The sequence below is a fragment of the Schistocerca nitens genome, chromosome 11 (assembly GCF_023898315.1).
Source record: "Schistocerca nitens isolate TAMUIC-IGC-003100 chromosome 11, iqSchNite1.1, whole genome shotgun sequence".
Classification (NCBI taxonomy): Eukaryota; Metazoa; Arthropoda; class Insecta; order Orthoptera; family Acrididae; genus Schistocerca; species Schistocerca nitens.
In genome coordinates, this window is record NC_064624.1 from 169,146,322 (window position 1) to 169,173,320 (window position 26,999).

General features: G+C 49.9%; 1 protein-coding gene and 1 long non-coding RNA gene across 2 annotated transcripts in view; both read right to left on the reverse strand.

Moving 5' to 3' along the window:
- Positions 1 to 26,999, reverse strand: part of LOC126213498 (putative sodium-dependent multivitamin transporter) — a 1,462,669-nt gene that overhangs the window by 368,910 nt on the left and 1,066,760 nt on the right. The gene's annotated exons all lie outside the window — the stretch shown is intronic.
- Positions 3,982 to 4,476, reverse strand: LOC126213510 (uncharacterized). Its single transcript, XR_007541208.1, has 3 exons — positions 4,418 to 4,476; positions 4,153 to 4,263; positions 3,982 to 3,994 (listed from the first exon to the last, which is right to left on the reverse strand). It is a non-coding gene; the product is annotated as an uncharacterized LOC126213510 (long non-coding RNA).

The following is a 26,999-nucleotide window of genomic DNA, read 5'->3' on the forward strand; positions in this document are numbered from 1 at the left end:
TTTGCTTTTGCAACAATCGGAATGATCATGGATTGGAGAAATTAGTAAATTCTTTAAATTGAAATGAATGATTTAAAAAAAAAATTACTTTATATTACAAAAATTATTATTAGGACATTTTCTAAACATTTGGATGACAGTTCAGATACATTACTAGATATGTGCGAGGCTGCTTTTTTACCTTATACAGTAATACTCAGGCTCCAGACTCCCGACCAGAGCAGACTGCTGACAACCGCAGACTAGCGACAAGCAACAACTTACTGCTACAGCTACACAGTTCGTACTAGTCAACACTGCTCTCTGGTCAGCGATTCTCTTATACCTTGCATATCGCAGGCAGCGCATACCTCTTACATTCTATTTCTTAATATTATGCTTAAGTTATGTTTTTCTACTCCATTAAAATGGATGTGGAGGAATGAATCCCAATGCTCTGCCAGTAATCCTAATACATTTTCTTGATGTTCTGTTTAAATTTAGGAATTGAACATATGGCCTTTCTGAATATATTGTAATAAATGCACATAACTCAGTTCATAACTCAGAGTTTCTTGCCAATAGAAGCAAAAATCGTACAAATTATGGCTAGTTCCCAGTGTCTTTGGCATTATACTCTACTCATGGTTCATTCTTTGACATATACATACATTAGATTAGAAACTCTTGATGATTCCTTCTTTTGGTAGGAATGGTTGAAATCGCCTTAGATGGTATGTTCTTCTCATTTATGGGTACATGACCCCAATTGGGGTTGGTGGAACTCCAGTCTGATCAGACAGTTGTAAAGTGTGATCTTCAGAAGCATCAATGAATGGGCTAAATTGTGAACAACAGAATTGCACAAATTGTGTTACCTGGCAGTGCTGTTAGTTATTTCTGTGTGAAGCCCTTCCTTTACTTTCAACAGAAATATTATTCTTTCTGTACAATTTTGGCCACCATTCCTTAAACGTTAGCACCTCTCCTGTTTTTGATATTTTCATTTCAAAATTCATCTTTTCGTGGGACTCAATTATTGATTCTGCATCTTTCTTCACAAAATATATCCTATCCATCTTCCTAATTTTCCTCTTTATCTGCTGAAATCTCTATCATGTGCAAGGTAGCACTACCCTCCTGTTGGAAAGTAATGGGTGATGAATTGAAACCTTCACTCTGCCACAAGCATTAAACAAACCTCACCAGTGCATGGTTTTTATTTTTGCCTCCAAAACAGGCTTCATCAGAGCTTTTTCGTGATAGAGGTAACATAAGGCCCTTGCACTCTGTAACTCGTGCACATTAAAGATATTTAATGAAATCTGACCCAAGTTAAATGGAAATTGAATTGGTACTTGAGGTAATTGCAAATTCTGCATACAGTCAAACGAGAGGCCTGCAATGGTCGAATCACTGTCAGTTTTTGCTGTAACTGCGTGTAATCTCTTGAAGAATGGATCACCACACCTCCTGTGCACTATTAACTCAGCTATTGCTGCCCTTTTACCAGCATCATTCAGAGATGGACGTTTGATTTTTATCCAAATCTCTTCACATGAACTGCTCGTATACACCTGTGGTTCCCCAGATTTTAAATTAAAATGGAAAGTTTTCAAATAAAATTGATAATCAACTTCAATATCCATTTTAATAGTTTTGCACATGTGCCACGTAATCTGCACATGTTTGGGGTCAAGATAATTAGATTCTTCATTGGCATAATGTGCTTCCCGGATTGGAAATTATTCGATGTGCTTTTTATTTCCACTTCTTAAGCCACTGGTTCTGCACGGCCAGGGTTACATTTTCCCCTCTTACAACACACCAGTGCCTGTGTTATTCTGAATTACGACGCAATATCCCATGGGACAAGGACCCTCTTGATAAGTGGGTTATTTGGATTCGAGTGCCACTCTGGAACAAATTTTCATTGTCATCACTCCATTATACAGCTGTTGGTTGTTCATTTTCGCAACTGTGAATTCATTCCAGGTTTCCACCTTTATCTCTTGGAGATTTACCTTCTTTTAACATATTGCTATATTCGCCCATTGCTGGCATCACCAACACTTTGGCAGGCAGTTTTACAAACTTGAATCTTTCCTTCAGACCGTGATAGCCAACAAATGCATGACTACAATTTTGGTTTCTTCCCATTAAATTCCTTATCACTTCTAGGCTTCTTTCTTGCCACTTCTTTTACTCCTATGAGGCTTTGAACGATTCCATCCTGTTCATTTTTTGTTCTATCTTGCTGCCCTCTGTCATCTTAGTTGCCATGCTTTTCATCTGACAACTGGAAACAGAATGACATATTCAGTTGAACTTAACGTTCTACATTATTATGTTTGCTGTGGTAGTTAAACGTTAATTTTGAAGTAATACTAAATTTCAGGTTAAGACACACATGCTGACATAACCATTACATTTTGGTTGGTATCTATTCCCTCTCCAATTTATATATGCTTCATTTTCACTCTGCTCGCTATATGGCTATATGTTTTGGAACCTCCACTGCATTCTTTCTTTTTCCATTACTCCCTGATATTTGTCACTAACTTCACCACTGTCTGACATCTTACCACCAATAACAAAATAGATAAATAAAAGAGTAAGCGGAATATTGATTATTCTCCCTGCCTTAAACTGAGTTGATAGTATAAAATTTTTGGCGAGCCCAAATCTTTTGTACCTGTGGGCTTTCACTTTGAGAGAATGTGATAACAATGGCTGCATAACAATACAAAATGTTCCAGGACATATGGGATTTCTTTACATCTTGATTGGGCTACATCCTTAAAGCACAAACACATATGTAACTCAATGCTGTCAAAAATGGATGTGTTTGTTTTCTTAATATTCCCATTCATTTACAAAATAAATCAGTATTGCTTCTTCTGTTCTTACCTTACTCCTAAACCTGATTTGATCATTCTTGAGGTCATTTATTACTAATATTTACAATTAAAATGGGCTTATTTCAATAGTGGTACAAGTCCATTTTTGTTCATTTTGAGATACAGAGTCGTAAAGTTAAATGAGCGCTGAAAAATCTGCAGTTGAGATACCAGAAATATTCAAGCATATGGCTTCTTGCTAGAGATGAACCTTTATTTATCTTTGTTTGGATCATTAATTTCAGAAGAATTATAGACAGAAAAGTGGAGGTAATGGACTTGAACCACTATTGAAATAAGCCCTTCATATTATATGACGACATGCACATTCAACATCAGTTATGGTTGGTCAAATACTGCTGTGACTCTGAATGTATTATATTAATAAGAAGCTACATTGCCTTTTTCTCCTGAAAATATCAAGTAACGTAACAAATGTGTTTGATTCTGCTTCCAATATGACAGTTTTGGTTAATACTCCAAATGCCTACAGGACTTTGCAATGTTAACACAGCAGAACTCAGACATATGTATAAGTGTAGTGAAATGAAAACAGTCATATGAATGCCTCACTTTTCTTCCGACACAGTTCAAGCCTCGGGAGAAAAGTTTTACACCTGGTGTTCTACATGGCAACTTCTCACACAAGAACTTTTTGCCGACACTACTACCACCTACATAAGTAAGCTTTTCCCGTGTTACTTTCAAGTAATGCACTTCAGCTATTCCTGATTTAACTGGAAGATCTGTACTTCCCACTTTCATATCAACAGCCTCACAATGCATATTGTAGACTTCGGGATATGTTACAGGTCAGTGTCACACCAAGATTGTGGTGAAAGGGGGGGGGGGGGCTGCATGGAAAATTACGGGTATTGGATGGCTTAACATGTGGAAAATGATATTTTTATTATTCACTCACTGTATTTAACATTTATTATTCCTTTAAAATCGCACAACAACTTCAATAAAACACAGTTTAATCATTCACACACTTATTTCACTTTTAAACTGCAAATCCTCTAAGAGCTGTCTTGAATCTTCACGAGTCTCTCTCAACAGCCTTGATGTGGACAGATACGTACAGCAACCAGTAATCAGAGTCAGAACTGCGTCTGCAAAAACACAAGGATTATTAAACAATTTTTGCTGTCACTAATTACTAGCAATATAATTGACAGAGTAGATTGCTAATATTTGCTATAATGAATGTCACATTTGCAAGAACGGCTCACTGAAGTAATTAAGTCCATCGAAACGCTTACAAACTAACCTCTCGTCTGACGAAAACGGTCTAAACACGCAGTGGCAATTTCTTCAGATCTGTTGACAACGATATTTTGAGTTATCACTTTGCTGAGTGACTGAAATGTAGTTCAGGTACCTGTGAACATAACAATATGTTAGAATTCATTTTCTAAACACGAACTATTATGGTACTGTACGGCTACTTACATATTAATTACACTATTAATATTTACACAGTTGTTTCTTTAGTACAAAACTAAACCCAACGGAAGAAAAAACGTAAAACATACTTTCCAATGACAGGTTTGTTGAGATGCAATTTTCTGTGTTGACAGATGTAACTTTTTCATACGGTGGTAAGTTGCAGAAATCACTGAAATCGCAGAAGTAGGAGAAGTCGCAGTGGCGGAGGGATACATGACCGATGTTCCTTAACTGCGACAAATCACAGTTAAGAATAACAGATACTGAAAAGTAGCATTCACAGAAATCACTGATATCGGAAAATCGCAGTTTAGCCCATCAATAGACGAACCCTCCAAAAATTTAAACAAACGAATTTCCTTCGGCAGCGCCAAGCAACAGGGCATTCAACCGCCGGCCGATTATTCGATTTCGAAACAGGAAGCGTAACAGGAAGTAACCTCATAACATTATCAATGTAATTGGCGATTCACACCTATCGGCACGAACCCTCCAAATACAAACGAATTTCCTTCGCCGCTTTACGCCTCATAACATTATCAATGTAATTGACGGTTCACACCTATCGGTACGAACGAATTTCCTTCGCCGCTTTACGCCTCATAACATTATCAATGTAATTGACGGTTCACACCTATCGGTACGAACCTTCCAAAAATTGCCAATTCGGTTACGTCCAAATAAATACAAACGAATTTCCTTCGCCGCTTTACGCGTCACACGTATCGGTACGAACCCTCCAAAAATTACCAATTCGGTTACCTCCAAAACATTATCAATGTAATTGACGGTCCAAATACAAACGAATTTCCTTCGCCGCTTTACGCCTCATAACATTATCAATGTAATTGACGGTTCACACCTATCGGTACGAACGAATTTCCTTCGCCGCTTTACGCCTCATAACATTATCAATGTAATTGACGGTTCACACCTATCGGTACGAACCCTCCAAAAATAGCAAAAAACAGCAGATTTGAAAACAAATTTCCTTACGCCTCATAACATTATCAATGTAATTGACGGTTCACACCTATCGGTACGAACGAATTTCCTTCGCCGCTTTACGCCTCATAACATTATCAATGTAATTGACGGTTCACACCTATCGGTACGAACCCTCCAAAAATAGCAAAAAACAGCAGATTTGAAAACAAATTTCCTTACGCCTCATAACATTATCAATGTAATTGACGGTTCACACCTATCGGTACGAACCCTCCAAAAATAGTCAAAAATGGCTGAATAGATAGCCTGTCACAGCACTGCTTTCTGAAGTTCCCAGTTTTACCCAACATGTCACCACAAATATTGCTGAGTATGAAAAATTGTCTTTGCAAATAAAAAAGAGACACGGACGAGCTTTCCACCTTTGTTAAGATACTAAATCTATTCAATTGCAGTAGATAAGGAGGTTTTTGTTATTTCCAACCATTTCCTGTTAAGCTTCCTATTTCGAAATCGAATAATCGGCCGGCGGTTGAATGCCCTGTTGCTTGGCGCTGCCGACAGATGTCAGTGCGGTGCGCTCCGGGAAAAACATGGCGAGCCTTTCACCTCCATCTCTTGTCACCGTCTGCTTTGCAGTGCCTGTATAGCGGAGCAAACAGACTAACTGCAGTGAACACTAGCATTATTCTATGGAGGGGTGAATGCAAATGCTCTGCTGGTAAACCTAATATATTTTCTTGGCGTTCTGTTAAAATTTATTAAGTGAACATATGGCCTTGTTGAATACATTGCAATAAATGTACATAAATCAATACGTAACTCAGTTTATTGTAATATGGACAAAAATCAAGTAAAGCATGGCTAATTCCCATTGTCTTTCGCATTATACTCCACTCGTGGTTCATTCTTTGACATATGGCCAATTGTATATGTTAGAATAGAAGTTCTTTATGATGCCTTGTTTTGGGAGGAATGGTAGAAATCGCCTTAGATGGTGCATGCTCCTCTCATTTATCGTTACATGAGCCCAATTGAGCCTCATTTACAGGGCTTGGTGGAACTGCAGTTTGATCAGAAAGTTGGAATGTGTGCTATTCTGCCACATCAATGAATGGCTTAACTTTAACAACACCACGAGTGTCTTGTGAACAACAGAATTGCACAAATTGTGATACATAAAAGAGCTGTTAGTTTCTGTGTGAAGCCCTTCCTTTCCTTTCAACAGAAATATTAGTATTACTATGGAATTTTGGCCACCAATCCTTAAAATTTGGAACCTCTTCTGTTTTTGATATTTTCACTACAAAATTCCTCTTTGTGCGGGATTCAGTTATTAATTCTGCATATTCTTTCAGAACATATATCCTATCAACCTTTCTAATTTTCCTTTTTGTCTGTTGATATGCCTATCATGTGCAAGGTAGGACTACCCTCCAGTTGGAAAGTAATGGGTGATGAACTGAAACCTTCCCTGTGCCACAAGCATTAAACAAACCTCACCATTGAATGGTTTTTATTTTGGCCTCCACAACAGTCAGAGAATGACTGAAAGTCTTTAACACGTTGTCCAACATTTTCAGTAATATAATCAAAAAGAAATGAACAAGCTTCATCAGAGCTTTTTCGTGCTATTCCTTTTCATGATAGAGACAAAAACCTGGCTGTTCCACTCTGTAATTCTGCGCATTTAAGAAATTAATGAAAGCTGCCACAAGTGACATGTAAGTTGTCTTTGTATCTGAGGTGATGGCAAATTCTGCATTATATCAAACGAGAGGCCTGCAATGGTAGAATCAGTGGCAGATTTTGCTGTAACTGGGTGTAATTTCTTGTGCACTATTAACTCAGCTTTGCTGACCTTTTAGCAGCATCATTCAGAGATGGACTTTTCATATTTATTTATCTGCGGCTCTCCACATGTACTGTTCGCATACACCTGTGGTTGCCCAAATTTTAAATTAAAATGTCCATGCTTAATTTTCAAATAAAACTGATAATCAACTTGAATATGGAGTTCAAAAGTTTTGAACATCAGCCACATAATCTTCACATGTTTATGGTCCTGATAATTCTGTTCTTCATTGCCATAATGTGCTTTCTGGACTGGAAATGAGTTGATGTGATTTTTCATTTCCACTTCCTAAGCCACTAGTTTTGCACCGCCAGGATGACATTTTTCCCTCTTACAATACTCCAGCGCCTGTGTTACTCCGAATTACGATGGAATTAATGAATCTAGTAGAACTTACTCCAAACAACGTCAATTTGAAAGTAAAGCTTAGAGAAAAAATTTCTCAACCATTCTTCATAAAGAGAGGCTTAAGACAAGGTGAATGCCTATCACCATTAGTGTTCGACGGTGCACTGGAATATGTAATGACCAAATGGTACAAGGTAACACAAAGAAAATAAGAACTGGAAGTGTGACAATTGGTAAAAGTTGAAACTGCTTGGGATTTGCTGCAGATCTTACTCTCCTAACCACGAATGTTCAAGAAACCACTAAACTATTTACATCTCTAAGAAATATCACAGAAAGTCACCCTCAGAATATCATTTGAAAAAACACATTATGCCAGCTGGGCCACAAAATTTCGGTGGAAGAACAGGAAATCAAAATCGTTGATCAATTTAAATATTTAGGTGACATCATAACTGGAAATCTGAATGAGAAACAAACATGACAAAGTAGAATAAAAACCCCATCAAGGAAATTTACATTAGCAAAAACGCATACAACAAAAAAGCCTGTCTATAGTTGCAAATTTAAAACATTGTACAACAGTTACACAACCAGAAATAACATATGCATCTGCAACCATCTTCAAAACGACCGTTGTTGTTGTTGTCGTCGTCTTCAGACCATGTACTGGCGTGATGCAGTTCTCCATGTATGGTAGCTGGAGGGAAGGGATGAGTTTTGTAGTGCATTCGAAAAATAAACAAGAATGGTTATTTGCAAACGTGTTACTGTAACTGGCACCCCAACATCTAACATTCACAAACTATTTGACGGCTCGCACAACAAAGCAGAAGCCCTCCAAAATTTCGTAAACATTTAATGGTTTCATGTACAGGAATTTGTTGCTTTTTTTCTTTACTGTGGGAACGGCGTTGCCGCAGTGGATACACTGGTTCCCGTGAGATCACAGGAGTTAAACGCTGTCAGGCGTGGCTGGCACTTGGATGGGTGGCCTGAAGACGGAGTGCTTTCTTCATTGTGATTGCATTCCAATGTCCCATATGGGCAGGGAAGGCCTGTCAGCGGCTAAATTCCACTGCTCTTCTGCCGAGTAACATGACAACTATGACAAGAATAAAATGTTACACACATAAGGCGATAAAATGGGGAACTTAAAACAGAGCAAGAGGAGATAATGGAGGTAAAAAGATACTGACATGGAGATGCTCTTGGGGTGACAATTAAAAAAGTCGACATAAGGTTAAAAAACACAAAGAAGACACTGAAGGCACACACACAGATTAAAAGTTGGCCACAGTATTAAAAACCCTCCAGAATAACGCAATCAAAACCCACTTGGAGCACATACCATGAAGAATAAAACTATCATGTGGGAGCTGCTGAGGGAGAGGCCAGAGAGGATGGAGAAGGAGGGGAGAGCAAGGGGCAGCAAGGGAGGTGGTGGGATGAAAAGAGTAGGGGTGTCAGCGGGCAGGAGACTGGTGGGGCAGGAGATGAAGAGGGAAGACAAGGCGGGAGGGTGTGCAGAGACACTGAAGGGGAGCACAAGAGAGGGAGGGGGAGTAGGATGGGGAAGCCGCTCGGGAGAAGGGGGGGAGCCCTGAAGAAGAGGCAGGAACATGGGGTTAGAGTTGGTAGGAAGGGTAGATCTGAGGGTAAAGCGCATCATCTGGCAGGGGTAGATGGTGGAAGTTGCATTGGGCAAGGAGGCGGAGAGGGTGTGGAGATGGAGAGAGGGTGGGACACAACGGCAAACGTGCGCCAACGGATTTGGGGTGGAGAGCAAGGGAGATACCAGGGGGTGAGGGGGATCAACACGGCGGACAATATACAGTGTACAGATGTGTTCACGAAAAGGAGGAGGTGGGGGAAGGGGGTGAGGGATGCGCGTGATGGATGGAAAGTGGATGCGGAAGGTGAGGCGGAGCACATGGTGTTCGAGGATTTGGAGGGATTTATAGGGCCTCGAACGAATTTGCTTTTTTCCCCTTTATTGTTGATTTCACACCTTATACAGGTAGGTCACCAACAGCATACCACGCCGCTCTTCAGACACAGATAAAGCTAATGATACAAAAGAAGACAATCACAGAACAGACATGGTGGTAATACAAACGTAAAATTAAAACACAAGGAGCCGTTCACAAGCGCAGAGTCGAAATTAAAAATGTTGAGACACGTGGACATGTGCAGAGATGAAAGACGACACACGCAAACTTTGGAGCACAAACTATTAAACACTGGAACACTTGAGAACAAACACAACGGCACACACAAACACTAGGCGATGATCTCTGGTGCGCAAAAGTTCACTACACGTGTACGGGTCTGGGGACCTGCCAAAAGGGGAAAAAGGGGGGAGGAGGGAGAGGGGAGTGTGTAGATGCCAGTGGCAGAGGAGATGGGAGGGGCAGGAAAGAAGGTAAGGGGGGTAGGAGAAGCCCAGGGGAGGAGGGAGGAAGGAAAGGAGGAGGGAGAGAAGGAAGAGAGAGTGCCATTGGGAAAAACACAGGGTGTGGTAGAGGAGAATCAAAGTTGGCAGGAGGGGTAGATGGAGGGGATGAGGGCATTATCAGGGAGTTGGTGGAAGCCTCCTTGGAGAGGGTATGGGGAGTGGAGAGATGCAGGTGGGGTGTGGGAATGAAGGTGCGACACAGGACGTGGATGGGAGAGGATGCGAGAGACAAGCGGGTGAGGGGGATCAAGTTTGCAGGAGATGTAGAGGATCCGCAACCATTCGAGGAAGAGAAGGAGGTGCGGGATCAGAATAAGATAATATAGGATCCGCGTGGGGAACGGGAGACGTATGCAATAGGCGAGGTGGTACTCATGGCGTTCTAGAATTTGAAGGGATTTGTAAAAGGTAGGAGGGACAGAGATCCAGGTGGGATGAGCGTATCAGAGGATAGGGCGGATAAGGGATTTATAGGTGTGGAGAATGGTGGAGGGGTCCTGACCCCATGTGCGGCCAGAAAGGAGATTGAGGAGACAGAGTCGAGAGCGTTCCTTGCATGGATTAACCAGAGATGGGGGTCCAGGAGAGGTGATGATCAAGGGTGACGCCAAGGTACTTCATGGTGGGGGTGAGGACGATAGGACGGCCATAAATGGTGAGTTAGAAGTCGAGGAGACAGAAGGAAGGGGTGGTTTTGCCTACAATGATCGCCTGGGTTTTGGAAGGATAGACCTTGAGCAACACTGGTTACACCAAACGGTCAACCAGTCAAGATGCGATTGGAGAAAGTGTTGGGAGCGTTGCAGGGTGGGGGTGAGGGAAAGAGAGGCTGTTTCATCGAAGCACTGGAGAAGGTGGATGGGGGTTGAAGGTGGCGGCATATCCGCCATATACAAAAGGTATAGAAGAGGGGAGAGGATGGAACCTTGGGCACACCGGCGGAGGGGTAGAAGGTGTAGGAATCCGTGTTTTGGATCGTGACATAGGAAGGGCGTTGGGAAAGAAAGGACCCGATCAGACAGACGTAGTTGATAGGAAGTGCAAAGATTTGGAACTTAAAGAGGAGACCAGAATGCTACACACCGTCGTAGTCGCGTTCCAGGTCGAGGGAGAGGAAGATGGTGGAGTGACAGGAAATAAGCTGTTCAGAGAGGAGATGAGTGAGGTGAAGGAGAAGGTCGTCAGTAGAGAAGGATGGTCTAAAGCCACACTTGGGTAACAGAAAGGAGGCGGCGATGGCACAGATGCTGGTGGTTGCGTCGGCTAAGGATGGATTCCAGGACCTTGCTAAAGACCGAGGTAAGGCTGATGGGATGGTAGGAGGTGACAGCGGATGGCGGTTTGTCGGGCTTGAGGAACATCAGGATAAGGGGAGGTCTGGCTAGGATGGAGAGAAAGGAGGTTGGAGCTCCACGGAGGTGGCGATAGATAAGACGATCGTGACCGGGAGTGGTGTTGTGTTTCGTGCAGAGTGTAGTGATGAAATCCTGAGTAGTGATGTGGGCATTGAGTTCGTTGCGTGTAATGTTGTCCAAGTACTGGAAACAAGGGGCGAATGGAGGACATAGGTGTCAGTTCGATCGCGGACATCTGGGAAGAGGGCGTAATCGAACTGGGGATCGTAAGGGAGGGTAAAGATATTGGACAGGTAGGACGCAAAGTGATTGGCCTTACTAAGGTTGTCAGGGAAATGTTGGTCATGATGAGGGAGAGGATGGTACTGGGTGGGGGGGGATTCAGACCAGTACTTGGACGAGTTGATAGGAAGTGTAACATTATGACAGGTGCATTTCTGTCGCCAGTCGCGGCGATTCTTAGCCTTGAGCCAGTTTTGGACGTGTCTTTGTAGTTGCCAGTGGCGTCGTAGTGTGTCCGGGTCACACGTGTGAATGAAGGCATGGTAGAGACGTCGGGATTCACGGAGGGGAAGGACGGCCTGTGGGAGTAAAGGGGAATGGGAATAATCATGGACGTACTTCGGGGGAGGGTCATTACGAGGGTCAGGGCGGGGGTGACGACCATCTGAAACGTTGAGGAGGACAGACCAATGGGGTCCAGGACATCAACCGCTATGCGGCCAAGGAGGTTAGGGGAGGAGAGTATTACATCGGGAGTGGAATTGGATTCAGGGCGGTTGTGCTGGGGAATGGGGACGAGGTCACCTTGGAGTGAGGAGAGGAACCTATGCGACCGCTGTTACTGGGCGGCGGAACAACTATGAATGTTGAGGTCGGCGGCAATTACGTAGAACCAGACGGTGCAGTCGATGTAGGAAAGGAAGTCAAAAGGAATAGGGGCGTTAGGGCAGACGTGGATGGTGGCGCAGGTAACGGTGAGACTGGGGAAGAAGAGACTAATGATCAGGTGTTCTGTGGGGTTGGGAAGGAGGGGTTGGAGCCGAATAGGGATCTGGCGGTGGTGGACAATTATCGGAGCAGTTTAGGAGGTAGGGAGAAGTGTGGACAGTATGCTGAGGCTGTAGAAAGGTTTTGTTTAAGAGGAAGGCGTGCACACTGTGGGTCGTGAGGGTGTGCATGAGGAGGTTCTTGTTGGTGGGTAGGGACTGGATGTTGTTGAACTAGATACAGTGCTGTCGCGCTATGACAGGAATTTAGACAAGGGTGCCGAGGCGGGAGAAGGTGAAGTGGGATTAGTTGTGGGAATAGGTGCATAAGTATTAAGGTGGAAGGCAGAGTGGGTGGCGAGGGATATCTGCTGGTGGGTGAAGGGGCGCTGTAACGGTTGGACATTCTGAAGGACGATTGTGACAAACCAGATGATGTCCTCAGCAGTGGGGGGGGGGGATGGAGGGAGTTGCCAGGAGGGGTGGGGGTGTCCAGAGGGCGGATGGGGACAGTTATTTCAGGAGTATGGGGGGGGGTTGGCCTTGCATTTCTGGGAGTAGGTGGGATGCAGGTGGTTGCAGGTGTTGCACGAGAGAGGGGACTGGAGGTTGCAACAGTGCCTGAGGAAGTGCGCCTGTTTGCAGTATGGGCAGATGTGGTCCTTGCAGCACTCTGATGTTGGGTGTGCATTGTAGTGCAGGCACCTCTGGCAGCAGATGGACTGAGGAGGGCAATAGGAGGAGTTGACTATGTACCAACGATGGAACAGAAGGGCACCCTCCTTCAGGAGAAGGAGAAGAGAGGACGAGTAGCTTGGGGGGATGGAATGAGGGGGGACCGATTGGGCACACCACGTAATTGTGGTGGCAGCAAAGGGAGAGCTATATACAATGGCGGCGGCGGCGGTGGTGGTGGTGGTGGTGGTGGTGGTGGTGGTGCTTACAACGAGAAACGAAGGAAATGAACAGGACAGGACTGGACCCCTGCATAAGGAGGGTGGAGCCGGCAGGATTGAAAATCCGGTGCACTGCACGGACGTCTAGGTAGGGATGCGCCTTAAGCTCCAACAGCACCTCCTCCTCCATGATCGTCAGACTAAGCTAAGTGGTCATGGCGGTAAGGGTTGGCGGGCAACGCGAGGCTTGGGGTTGGTGGGAGTGGGAAGGGGAAGGAGCAGGGGAGAGAGAGGCATTGGGGACAAAGCAGGTGATGGGGATTCGGCAAAGGATGTCTGAGTGAAGGGTGGGGCAAGGGGAGGTGATGAGAACGGAGTCCCAACAGGGAGTGAGGAGGGAGGTGGGAGCTCCGGGGTAGAGTTGGCGGAGGAGGTTCGTGAGGTTGTGGGCCTTGAGGAGTGAGGGATCAGGATGGGATAGGAGGTATATGTAGGAGGAGGAGGAGAAGGGGAGGAGGAGGAGGAGAAGGTAGTGGTGGTGGCAGAGGGGACAGGTGTGGAGACATCCATGCCGTCCTGGGGGGGGGGTAAGAGGAGGGGACTGGGACTTTTTGGGAGCAGAGGAGGCAGGGGTGCCACTGGGGCACTTCACAGCGACTGAAGTGACACAGGAACTGTGTGGGACAGGAGCAACTGGGAGATGGCGGAGGTGGCAGGTCCTGGCATGGCTGCTGGTGCAGGCGCCAAAGACGGGGATGGTGATGGGCCTCCACCCTGGCGGGGGCTGCAGAGACGGGGGGAACAGGGTGAGGGAGTCGAGGGAAGGGATCAGAGGAAGAGGTGAGGGAGGAAGGAGCAGGGGATGAGGCTATGAAGAGCGAAGGAGAAGGAGAAGGGAGGGTGAGAAGGTTGGGGGATGGAATGAGGGTGGAGATTGGGCACACCACGTAATAGTGGTGGTGGCGGCAGAGGGAGAGGTATATACAATGGCGGTGGTGGTGGTAGTGGTGGTGGTGGTAGTGGTGGTGGTGGTAGTGGTGGTTGTCATGATTACAACGAGAAAAGAATGAACAGAACAGGAGAGGACTGGACAAAACTAAAGAAGAAAACAAGGAGCTCAAAAAGACAGACGAAACGCTGACTGGGGCCGAATCCCCGCTCCACTGCTGCTGGCGGGAGGTGAACGCAGAGGCTGGTGGGATGGCAGGCTGGCAGGTCCTGGAACACCTAACACTTCGATAAGTGGCTATGCCATGACTGAAGGGCGGTACTCTTTTGAGGTACCGCCAGAGATGGAATTTGTTTTTTTTTCCTACAGACTTTGTTTTAAAAACATGAAGATAATAAATAATAAAAACAGGCGATAAAACCGGAGACTTAAATAGTAACATGACGTAAAAATCGTGGAACATAAAACATAGAACGAAGGGATGATGACATAAATAAAATACATATGAAGCAGACGGGTAAAAAAATACAGACAATTAACAACATATGGCGACAGTCTGGTTTCTGTTCGCAAAAGACTTAAAATTCTCACCCAGCGACAGCATGGTTTCTCTTCGCAACACTAGAAAGGCGAACAACAATAAACATTCACTGGAACACTGCACTATAAAGTTGGTAAATGTGACGTACTACAGCCGAGACAGATGATGGACAGATGATGGGAAAATAAAAAAGGGGTGATGGAGAGGAAAAGTGAAGGGGGTGGAGGGGGAAAGGAGCCAATGGAGGGGTGGGGGATGCTGGGCAGATGCGACAGGCAGTGGGGAAGGCAGAGGAGGGGAATACAAAAGTACTCGGCAGGGGGGGGGGGGGGAGAAGGGAGGTAGGGAGAGGTTTGGCTGGGAGAAAACAGGATGGAAAGCTGGGGAGGGAGCCCAGGGAATGGACTGAGGAAAGGAGGGGGGGGGGGTGAGGATCAGAGTTGATAGGAGGGATATATGGAGGGAAAGAGGCATCATCCAGGAAGGGGAGTTGATGGAAGCCACCTTGGTAAAGGAGATGAAGGGTGTAGAGATGGAGGGTAGAGGGGACACAACAGTGAAGGCGTGGCAGGAGGTGGGGACAATACACGGGAGGAGCCACCAGGGGGTGAGGGGAATCAACGCAGTGGGAAGCATATAGTAGGTGGATATGTTCGGGGAATAGGAGCAGATGGGGGAAAGGAATGAGGTCATAGAGGATCCACGTGGAGGACGGGAGGCGTATACGCAAGGCGCCACTGGATACACCGTGCAGCAAAAGGTCAAGTGGATTCTGGAGAAGGCGTTGGGACCGTTGGAGGGTAGGAGCGAGCGCGAGGAATGCAGTGTCATCGGCATATTGCAAGAGGTGTACTGGAGAGGGTGTTGGGGCACATCTGCCATGTACAGGAGGTAGAGGAGAGGAGAGAGCCCTGGGGCACCACAGCAGAGGGGTAGAAGGTGTGGGAATTGGCATTATGGATGGTAACATATGAGGGGCGGCGGGAGAGGAAGGAGGCCATCAGATGGATGTAGTTGACAGGAAGGGCGTAGTTTTGGAGTTTAAACAGGAGACCAGGATGCCAGACACAGTCGTAGGCCTTTTCGAGGTCGAGGGAGACGAAAATGGCGGAGCGACAGGAGTTAAGCTGGAGGGAGAGGAGATGAGTAAGGTGGAGGAGTCGGTCATCGGCAGAGAAGGAAGGTTGAAAGCCACATTGGGTGTTGGGGAGGAGGTGGTTTTGGCGGAGGTGGTGATGGATGCGCTGGGAAAGGATGGATTCCAAGAGCTTGCTGAACACCGATGTGAGTCAGATAGGACGTTAGGAAGTGGCATCAGATGGAGGCTTGTTGGGTTTGGAGAACTTCAGGATATGGAAGGTTTTCCACAGGTCAGGGTAGAAACCAGTGGTAAGGATGATATTCTAGAGAGTGGCAAGGACTGAACGGAGGGAGGGAGGGCAGTGTTTGAGGTGGCAACAGGTAATGCAGTCGTGGCCGGGAGCGGTGTTGCGTTTAGTGCAGAGTGTGAGGCAGAGGTCCTGTGTACTGATGGGAGTGTCAAGTTCATATGGTGGTGTGTGGCCCAAGTACTGGAAGCTAGGGGTAAGTGGAGGAACAGAGGTATTCATACGGTCCATGAGGTCAGGGAAGAGGGAATAATCAAATTGGGGATCAATTGGTACTGAAAAAACATCAGAGAGTTGAGAGGCAAAGTGGTTGGCCATACTGAGGTTGTCAGGAAAGAGATGGTCATCAAGGAGGAGAGGGTACTGGGGGGGTGGGGAGGTTTCCAGTAAGGTAGTGTAAAGCAGACCAACACTTGGAAGAGTTTATTGGGAGCGTGGTGTTGAATTGTGTACATGTCTGGCGGCAGGCACGGCGTTTCTTCGTAGTAAGCAGGTTGCAGATGTGTCGTCGTAATTGCCGGTAGCGGGTAAGTGTGTCCCGGCCACGAGTGCGGAGAAAAGAGCGGTAGAGGTGGCGGGACTATCGAATTAGGATGACCTGTGGAGGCAGGGCGGGCCGGTGAGGGTGGATGGCTTAGATGGAGATATGGGTGGCGATGGCATCACACAAGGTCTGGTGCAGTAAGTCGGCAATGCGAGAGATGTCATCAGGAGAATGGAGGGCAAGGTCGTGGCCGTCACCCTGGGTGGAATGGAGTCCCAGTAGGCATCCCAGTTGGCACAGGAGTAATCATGGACAAGTTTATGAGGGACGTCATGGCGAGAAGCGCGGTGGGGATTGCGACCACTAGAGATAGTGAGGAGAACAGGAGCATGGTCACTGCCAATGAGGTGAAGGACATCTGCGGTGATGCGCCCAAGGAGGTTGGGAGAGGCAAGGACCACATCGGGAGTGGTGTTGGGTTCGGGTCGGGTGTGCTTGGGGAGGGGACCAGGTCTCCCTGGAGGGTGGTGATAAACCGATGCCACCACTGGAGATTGGCAGGATCACGGCTGTGGATATTGAGGTCAGTGGCAATCACATAGGTGGAGAAGGTGCAGTCAATGTGGGCCAGGAAACCGTACGGGATGGGGATGCGAGGGCGGACATAAATGGTGGCACAGGTGACAGTAAGGGTGGGGAAGAAGAGGCTGAGGGTGAGATGCTCGGCAGGATTGTTAAGGAGAGGTTGGGGCCGTACATGGAGGTGCTTGAGGTGGCTTATAGCAACTCTGCCATGCGCCAGAGGGTATGGGATATCGGTGCGCTGAAGGGTGTAAGGAGGTGAGGAGATGGAGATACGGGGTTGAAGGAAGGTTTCATTTAGGACAAAGGCATCCATGTGGTGCTGATAGATGGTGTGGAGGAAGAGGAGTTTGTAGGTGGGCAGGGAGCAAATATTGTGGTACAGGATATGTTAGGGATGTTGTACCATGGGAGGGGAGGGCAAGATGAGGGTGGTGAGTGGGGTGAAGGTGGCTTGGTTGTGGGAGTAGGTGGCATAGGTGATAAGATGGAAGATGGAACGGGCATCGAGGGCGATCTGGGGAAGGGTGTGGGGACACTGAGTGTTGGATGTTTTGGAGCACAATGGTGATGAAACAGATGATGTTCTCTGCAGTAGGCGGAGGGCAGAGCGAGTGTTTGGGCTGGATGGGATCATCAACAGGACGAGCAGGGACTGAGAGCTCAGGGGTGAGTGGAGGAGGTTTCGCTTTACACTTCGAGGAGAAGGTAGGATGTGGTTTGTTACAGGTGTTGCAGGAGGGGGGAGAGGTAGGTTGGGGCAGTTCTTGAGGAAGTGGGAAGCTTTGCAGTGCGGACAAGTAGGGGGGTTCTTGCAGGCAGAGGTAACATGGTCATTGTATGTGAGGCAGCTTTGGCAGTGGTAAGATTGGACTGGGGAACGGGAGGGGTCCACCTTATGACGGCGATCGAAGATGAGGGCTCCCTCGGTGAGGAGGCGGTCAATGGAGGAGGAGGAGGATTCGGAGAATATCCGCAGGAGAAAAGTCGGCTCGGCATCATTGAGGATGCGACGGGCCGAGCGGATTTCAATGTTGGGCTGGGCGTTGAGTTCTGCCAACACCTCAGCCTCTGTGATCATGGGGCTAAGTTTCGTGATCACAGCGGTGAAGGTTGGCGGACGTCGGGGAGGTTGAGGCTGACAGGGAGAGGATGGGGTGTGGTAGGGGGTGAGGGTTGCACATTGGCCAAATTGGATACGGGGGATGCGGGAGAGGAGATCGGTGTGGAAGGAAGCGTTGGGGGATTTAATGAGGACCTAGTCCTTGCAAGTAATCAGAAGGGAGGTGGGGGCATTGGTGTAGTATTTCCGGATGGCGAGGGTGAGGGAGCGGGCATCAAGGAATTGAGGGTCAGGATTGGAGAGGACAAAGGTGTGGGTGGCAGGCGTGACGGGGATGGGGGTCGGGGATGCGTCCATGGGGGTGGGTGGGTCACGGGGATTGGGGGTTTTTTTGGAGGAGACTTCGGGGGAAGGGTCAACATTCGGGCGCTTTGAAGGTTTCGTGTTCACCACCGGGTGTAGAGCGGGTAGGGGGACGGGTTGAGGGGGAGATGGCGGGGGGCAGGACCACCCTGAGCAGCGGATGACGCAGACAGAGGGGGCGTGGGTGTCACAGAGACTGTGGAACGTTGAGCCGAAATCCGTGCTGGCTTGGAGCCCGTCGGAGGCGGTGCAGCGAGCGGCGGAAAGTCAGTAGCTGTCGATGGGGCGACAGTGATAGGGGAGGAGGAGTTGGGGTTGGTTGCAGCCGAAAGTGGTGCAGGGGTGGGGTGGACAGGGAGAGAAGGAAGGACGGGAAGTGGGGTGGAGGATGAGCTCCATGTGATGGTGGTTGGAGCAGCGGAGGGAGAGGTGAAAATGATAGTGGTGGTGGGTTGGGACATGGTGGCGGCGCGCGAGAAGGCGGCGGCGGTGAGCACCGGCAGGCGGTGACCAGGCGGCGGCGGCGGTGGCGACCAGGAGGCTGCAGGCAGCGACCGAACGGCGGCGGCGGCGGCGGCGGCGGTGGCGCAGAGGACCGGACGGCGAGCAGTAGTGCAGGCAAGCAGGCGACACGACAAGGAAATCGTGAGGATCTTCCACGTCGAAGATGCACCCTGAGAGTAGCCCAGGCAGTGAAAGTCTTCGATGAATAAGTGAGGGAATCCAACCCTCGAATGGAATTTGTTGCTTTTTTTTTTCTTTATTGTGATTTCATTCCCCTGCCCCATATGGGCAGGGGAGGGCTGTCAGCAGCACAATCCGCCGCTCTTCAGCCGAGTGACATGACAATTAAAACAAGAATAAAATAATACATACATAAGGAGGTAAAAGAAGGGGGAACATAAAACAGAGTAACGGGAGAAAATGGAGGTAAAAATACACTGATATGCAGACGTTCATTGGGGACAGTTAAAAAAGCCACCAGAAAGTTAAAAAACACAGTTGGCAATTCTTAAAACACATAGAAGTCACTGGATGCACAGGCACAGGTTAAAAGTCGGCCACAGTATTAAAAACACTCCGAAACAACACACTTAAAACCCACTCGGAGCGCACACGACGAAGAATAAAACTACCAGGTGGGACCTGCCGAGGTAAAGGTCAGAGAGGATGGAAAAGGAGGGGAGAGCATGGGGCAGCTGGGGAAGCGGCGGAAGGAAGGGAGGAGGGGCAACCGCGGGTTCACGAAGAGGCAGGAGACACATGGGGCGGGAGAGGAAAAGGGAAGACAGGGCAAGAGGGAGCGCAGAGACACTGAAAGAAGGCACAAGAGATGGAGGGGGAGGAGGAGGGGAAATCCGCTCAGAAGGAGGGAGGGGGAGGAGAGGGAGCCCTGAGGAGGAGGCAGGAAGAGGGGGTTAGAGTTGGTAGGAAGGGTAGATGTCAGGGCGAAGCTCATCATCCGGGAGCGGTAGACGGTGGAAGTTGTGTTGGGAAAGGAGATGGAGGGTGTGGAGATGGAGAGAGGGAGGGACACAACGGTAAAGGCGCGGCAACTGGTCGGGAGTGGAGAGGAAGGGAGACACCAGGGGGTGAGGGGGATCAAGGCGACGGACAATATAGAGTGTGCGGATGTGTTCAAGGAAAAGGAGAAGGTGGGGGAAGGGGATGAGGTTATAGAGGATGCGCGTGGGGGACGGAAGGCGGATGCGGAAGGCGAGGCGGAGCGCATGGCGTTCGAGGATTTGGAGGGCGTTATAGAACCGGGGAGGGGCGGAAATCCAAGCAATGCTGGCATAACAAAGGTTGGGGCGGATCATGGATTTGTAGGTGTGGAGAATGGTGGAAGGATGCAGACCCCATGTCCGGCCGAACAGGAGTTTCAGGAGGCGGAGGCGGTTGTGAGCTTTGTTTTGGATGGTAAGGAGATGGGGAGTCCAGGTGAGGTGGCGGTCGAGGGTGAGGCCAAGGTATTTGAGGGTAGGAGTGAGGTGGATAGGACGGCCATAAATGGTGAGGTAGAAATCATGGAGGCGGAAGGAACGGGTGGTGCGGCCTATGATGATCGCCTGGGTCTTGGAGGGATTAACACGGAGGAACCACTGGTTGCACCAAGCGGTGAATTGGTCAAGGTGGGTTTGGAGAGTACGTTGGGACCGTTGAAGGGTAGGATAAAGGGCTAGGAAGGCGGTGTCATCAGCGAACTGGAGAAGATAAACAGGAGGGGGAGGTTTGGGCATATCAGCAGTGTACAGGAGATAGAGGAGAGGGGAAAGGACAGAACCTTGGGGCACGCCGGCAGAGGGGTAGAAAGTACGGGAGTTGGAATTGTGGATAGTCACATAGGAGGGACGATGGGAGAGGAAGGAAGTAACGAGACGGACGAAGTTGATGGGGAGAGCATAGGTCTGGAGTTTGAAAAGGAGCCCGGGATGCCAGACATGGTCATAGGCGTTCTGGAGGTCAAGGGAAACAAAGATAGCAGAGCGACGGGACTTAAGTTGGAGGGAAAGAAGATGGGTAAGGTTAAGGAGCTGGTCGTCAGCAGAGAAGGAAGGCCAGAAGCCACATTGGGTAAGAGGAAGGAGGCGGTGCTGGTTAAGGTGGCAGTGGATACGGCGAGAGAGGATGGCCTCAAAGACCTTACTGAACACGGAGGTGAGGCAGATGGGACGATAGGAAGAGGTAGCAGAGGGGGGTTTGTTAGGCTTAGGGAACAGCAGGACACAGGAAGTCTTCCACAGGTCAGGGTAAAATCCAGTGGAGAGGAGGACATTGTACAGGGTAGCAAGGACAGACAGGAAGGATGGAGGGGATTCCTTGAGGTGACGGTAGGTGACGCCATCATGACCAGGGGCGGTGTTGCATTTGGAGCAGAGGACGAGTGTGATGTCTTGCATGCTGATGGGAGTGTTGATGTCGGAGGGGGGTAGCCGATCCAAGTACTGGAAGCTAGGGGCGAGCGGGGGGACCGAGGTGTCAGTGCGGTCAAGGACAGTGGGGAAGAGGGAGTAATCAAAATGGGGATCGTCAGGAATGGAGAAGACCTCGGATAGGTGGGAAGCAAAATGGTTAGCCTTACTGAGGTTGTCAGGAAAAGGGCGATCGTCATGGAGGATGGGGTAATGCGGGGTGGGATGGCTACCAGTAAGGCAGTGGAAGGCTGACCAGTACTTGGAGGAGTTGACAGGGAGGGTGGAGTTGAGGCGTGTGCAAGTCTGACGCCAGTCCCGGCGTTTCTTTGCTGTAAGGAGGTTCCGGATATGTCGCTGTAATTGCCGGTGGCGGGTGAGAGTATCCCGGTCACGAGTGCGGAGGAAGGAGCGGTAGAGCCTGCGGGATTCACGCAGAAGAACGACGGCCTGCGGAGGAAGCGTAGGGCGGTGAGGGTGGATGAGTTTGGTAGGGACATGAGCCTCCACAGCGTCAGTGATGGTCTTCTGAAGGAAGGAAGAGGCATGGGTGATGTCATCAGGGTGGTGGAAAGTGAGGGGGTGGCTGTCGACCTGTAAGGCAATGGATTCCCGGTAGGCATCCCAATTGGCACGGTGGTAGTCATGGACAGACTTTGGAGGGGCAGGGGGGCGGGTGGCTGCAGTGGCAGGACGGGTAGAGGAGATGGTGAGAAGGACACGGAGGTGGTCACTACCGACGGGATCGAGGACATCAACGGCAATGCGACCAAGGAGGTTGGGGGAAGCGAGGATAACATCGGGGGTGGTGTTACTTTCAGGACGGGTGTGCTGTGGGAGAGGAACAAGGTCACCATGGAGGGTGGCAAGGAACTGATGCCACCGCCGAAGGGTGGCAGGGTCACGGCTGTGGATGTTGAGGTCAGCGGTGATCACATAGGTGGAGAAGGTACGGTCAACATGGGAAATGAAGTCAAAGGGGAGAGGAGCTGCGGGGCGAATATAGATAGTGGCACAGGTGACGGTGAGGGAGGGAAAAAAGAGGCTGAGGAGAAGGTGTTCGGTTGGGTCATTGAGGAGGGGTTGTGGCCGGACAGGGAGATGCCGACGGTGGCCGATAGCGACCCCGCCTCGAGCTAGGGGAAGGGGATTGTCAGTGCGGTGAAGGAGATAAGGGGTGATGCGGACCACATGGTGGGGTTGGAGGAAGGTTTCATTAAGGATGAAGGAGTCAACCTGGTGCTGGGAGAGGGTATGCATGAAGAGGTATTTGTTTGCAAGTAGGGAGCGAATGTTGAGGTAGAGGAGACGATACTGTCGACGAGCCATGAGAGTGGGTGCGGGAAGGGTGCAGGAAGGGGAGAGAGGGGCTTAAACTAGGGTGTCTAGACGGGTGAAGGTAAAGTGGGCCTGGTTGTGGGAGTATGTGGCGTAGGTGTTTAAGTGGAAAACAGAGCGGGCAGCGAGGGAAATCTGCTGGAGTGTGTGGGGGCGCTGGAAGGGGTGGATGTTCTGCAGGACGACGGTGAGGAACCGGTTGATGTCTTCTGCTGTAGGGGGAGGGCGGAGGGAATTGTTAGGGTGGATAGGTGGGTCAATGGGGCGAACGGGGACAGTGAGTTCAGGGTTGGTGGGAGGGGGCTTGGCTTTGCATTTGGAAGAATAGGTGGGGTGAGGTTCATTGCAGGTGTTGCAGGATGGGGGGGAGGCGAGGTTGGGACACTGTTTGAGGAAGTGGGAGGCTTTACAATGGGGGCAGGTGGGTGGGTTCTTGCAGTTTTGGGTGAGGTGGTCATTGTACAGAAGGCAACGCTGGCAGCGGTAGGATTGAGGAGGGGAACGGGACGGGTCAACAGGGTGGCGGCGGTTGAAAATCAGGGCTCCCTGTGTGAGGAGGTGGTCGATGGAGGAGGCGGACTCTGTAAAGATACGCATGAGGAAAGTAGGGCCAGAGGAGTTGTAAATACGGCGGGCAGAGCGGATTTCCAGGGAGGGGTGGGCATTCAGTTCCGCCAACACCTCAGCCTCCGTGACCACAGGGCTGAGTTTTGTGATGACGGCAGTGAGGGTCGGCGGACGACGAGGCGGTTGGGGTTGACGAGGAGAGGAGGATGTAAGGAATGGGGTGAGGGATGCGTGGGGCCCAAAGGTGATGCGGGGAAGGCGCCGGAGGAGATCAGTATGGAAGGATGGAGAGGGAGACTTGATGAGAACAGAGTCTCTGCGAGGGATAAGTTGGGTGATGGGTGCACTGGGGATGTACTTCCGGATTTCAAGGGTGAGGGTGCGGACATCCAGGAATTTCGGATCAGGGTTTGCTAGGACAAAGGTATACAGGGAGGGGGCTGGAGAGGAGGGAGGTGGGGTGGTATCCATAGTGGGGTCAGTGGGAGGTGGGGGAGGTGGGGCGGGCAGTGGCCTTTTGGAGGAAGGAGTAGAGGAGAGGTCGCCACTGGGCCGTTTGGAAGATTTTTTGGCGGGTGTTGCCTGGGAGGAGGGATGAGGGACTGGATGGATGGGGAGGTGGTGGGAGGCAGGGCCCTCCTGTGAGGCAGGAGCACCGGATGAGAGGGTAGGGCGCTCTGTGGCGGCGACTGTGGCGCGGCGGGCAGAGACTCTGGTAGGGGAAGCAGCGGTAGTCGCAGGGGGGAGAGGGGGGAAGTCGTCTCGGCGGGCGACAGGAGTGGGAGGGGGGTTGGGAGCAGGGGCAGAGGCAGTAGCGGGAGAAGTAGCAGGGGCAGTAGCAGGGGTAGGAGCAGGAGTGACGTACAGGTGGGGATACATCGATGGAGAGGAGATAGATGGGGAGGAGACTGTGAGTAGGGGAGGTGCATGAGATGGGTGAATCCCAGAGGAAGCACTCCATGACGTTACAGTGGGGGCAGGTGAAGGAGAGGTGTAGATGATGGTGGTAGTTGGGGCGTCCATGATCGCAGGCGGCAGCGAACACCGAGAGACGGCGGCAGCGGCGAGCACCGAGAGACGGCGGCAGAAGAAGCGGCGAGCACCAAGAGACGGCGACAGCGGCGGCGGCGGCTAAAGAAGCGGCGACCAGGAGGTGGCGGCAGAAGAAGAAGCGGCGAGCACCGACGGACGGCGACCAAGCGGCGGCGGCGGCGGCGGCGGCAAGCACCGGGCGGTGGCGAACAGACGATGACGTCGGCGGCGGCGGCGGCGGCGGCGGCGGCGGGCAGCAGTGACGGCGTGCAGACGGGCAACAACGCGACAAGTACGGTTGGGGCTCTTCCACGTCGAAGGTACACCCTGAGAGTAGCCCAGGCAGTGCGAGTCCTCGATGAGGAAGTGAGGGAATCCAACCCTCGAATGGAATTTGTTGTTTTTTTTTTCTTTATTGAATTTCAATTCCCCCCCGAAGGGGGCGGGCTGGCAGCAGCTGACTACGCCGCTCTTCAGCCTACAGAATTTGTGTTAAAAAGATGAAGATAAGAAAAAAATAACAGTTGGCGATAAAATCGGTGACTTAAAGGTAAAATGCAGAAAATTCTAGAACTTAAAACATAAAACACAGGGTTGATGATACTAAGAAAATACACAAGAAGCAGAAAAATAACAGACAGACAGTTAAAAAACACGGCGACAGTCTGGTTTCTGTTCGCAAAATATAAAATGCACACCCAGCGACAGCATGATTTCTGTTCGCATCACTGTGGAAAGACGCACAACACTGAACACTCACTTAAACACGGCACTAAAAAGTGGGCACAAACATGACATACCACAGCCGAGAGCAGGTGGGGGGGAAACAGGACAGATGACGGAGAAATAAAAAAGGGGGGAAGGAGAGGAAAAGGGAAGGGTGGGAGGGGGGAAAGAAGCCAGTGGAGAATGAGGACCCATAAGAGGGGTGGGGGGTGCTGAGCAGACGGGCCAGGGAGTGGGGAAGGCAGAGGAGGGGAACGCAAAAGGACTCGGGGGGGAGAAGGGACCTAGGGGGAGGATGGGCGGGGAGAAAACACAGGAGGGAAGGGGGGGAGGAAGAGGGAGCCCAGGGAAAGGACGGAGGAAAGGAGGGGGAGTGAGGATCAGAGTTGATAGGAAGGATAAATGGAGGGAGAGAGGGCATCATCCGGGAGGGGGAGTTGACGGAAGCCACCTTGGGAAAGGAGATGGAGGGTGTAGAGATGGAGGGTAGGGGGGACACAACGGTGAAGACGTGGCAGGGGGCGGGGATGGGAGAGGAGAGGAGCAACCAGGGGGTGAGGGGGTTCAAGACGGTGGGAGGTGTAGAGGATGCGGATATGTTCGAGGAATAGGAGGAGATGGGGGAAAGGAATGAGATCATAGAGGATCCGCGTGGGGGACGGGAGGCGGATACGGAAGGCGAGGCGGAGTGCATGACGCTCAAGGATCTGGAGGGACTGATAGAATTTGGGGGGGGGCAGATATCCAGGCAGGACTGGCATAACAGAGGATGGGACGGATTAAGGATTTGTAGGTGTGGAGGATGGTAGAAGGGTGCAACCCCCATGTCCGGCCAGAGAGGAGTTTGAGGAGTCGGAGGCGGTTGCGGGCTTTGGATTGGATGGAGCGGAGATGAGGTATCCAGGTGAGGTGACGGTCAATGGTGAGGCCAAGGTAGGTGAGGGTGGGGGTGAGGCGGACAGGACGTGCGCAGACAGTAAGGGAGAAATCCAGGAGCCGGAAGGAGCGAGTGGTACGACCTACGATGATTGCCTGGGTCTTGGAAGGATTGAGTTTCAGGAGCCATTGGCTACACCATGCAGCAAAAAGGTCAAGGTGAGTCTGGAGAAGGCGTTGGGACCGTTGGAGGGTAGGAGCGAGGGCGAGGAATGTGGTGTCATCAGCATATTGCAAGAGGTGTACTGGAGGGGGGGTTGGGGCATATCTGCCGTGTACAGGAGGTAGAGGAGAGGGGAGAGGACAGAGCCCTGGGGCACACCGGCAGAGGGGTAGAAGGTGTGGGAATTGGCATGATGGATGGTAACATAGGAGGGGCGGTGGGAGAGGAAGGAGGCCACCAGACGGATGTAGTTGATAGGAAGGGCGTAGGTTTGGAGTTTAAACAGGAGACCGGGATGCCAGACACGGTCGTAGGCCTTTTCGAGGTCAAGGGAGACAAAAATGGCGGAGCGACGGGAGTTAAGCTGGAGGGAGAGGAGATGAGTGAGGCGGAGGAGTTGGTCATCAGCAGAGAAGGAAGGTCGAAAGCCACATTGGGTGTTTGGGAGGAGGTGGTTTTGGTGGAGGTGGAGATGGATGCGCCGGGAAAGGATGGATTCCAAGAGCTTGCTGAACACCGATGTGAGACAGATAGGACGATAGGAAGAGGCATCAGACGGAGGCTTATTGGGTTTGGAGAACATCAGGATACGGGAGGTTTTCCACAGGTCGGGATAGAAGCCAGTGGCAAGGATGACATTGTAGAGGGTGGCAAGGAGGGAAAGGAAGGAGGGAGGGCAGTGTTTGAGGTGGCGGTAGGTAACGCAGTCGTGGCCGGGAGCAGTGTTGCGTTTAGTGCGGAGTGTGAGGCTGATGTCCTGTGTAGTGATGGGAGT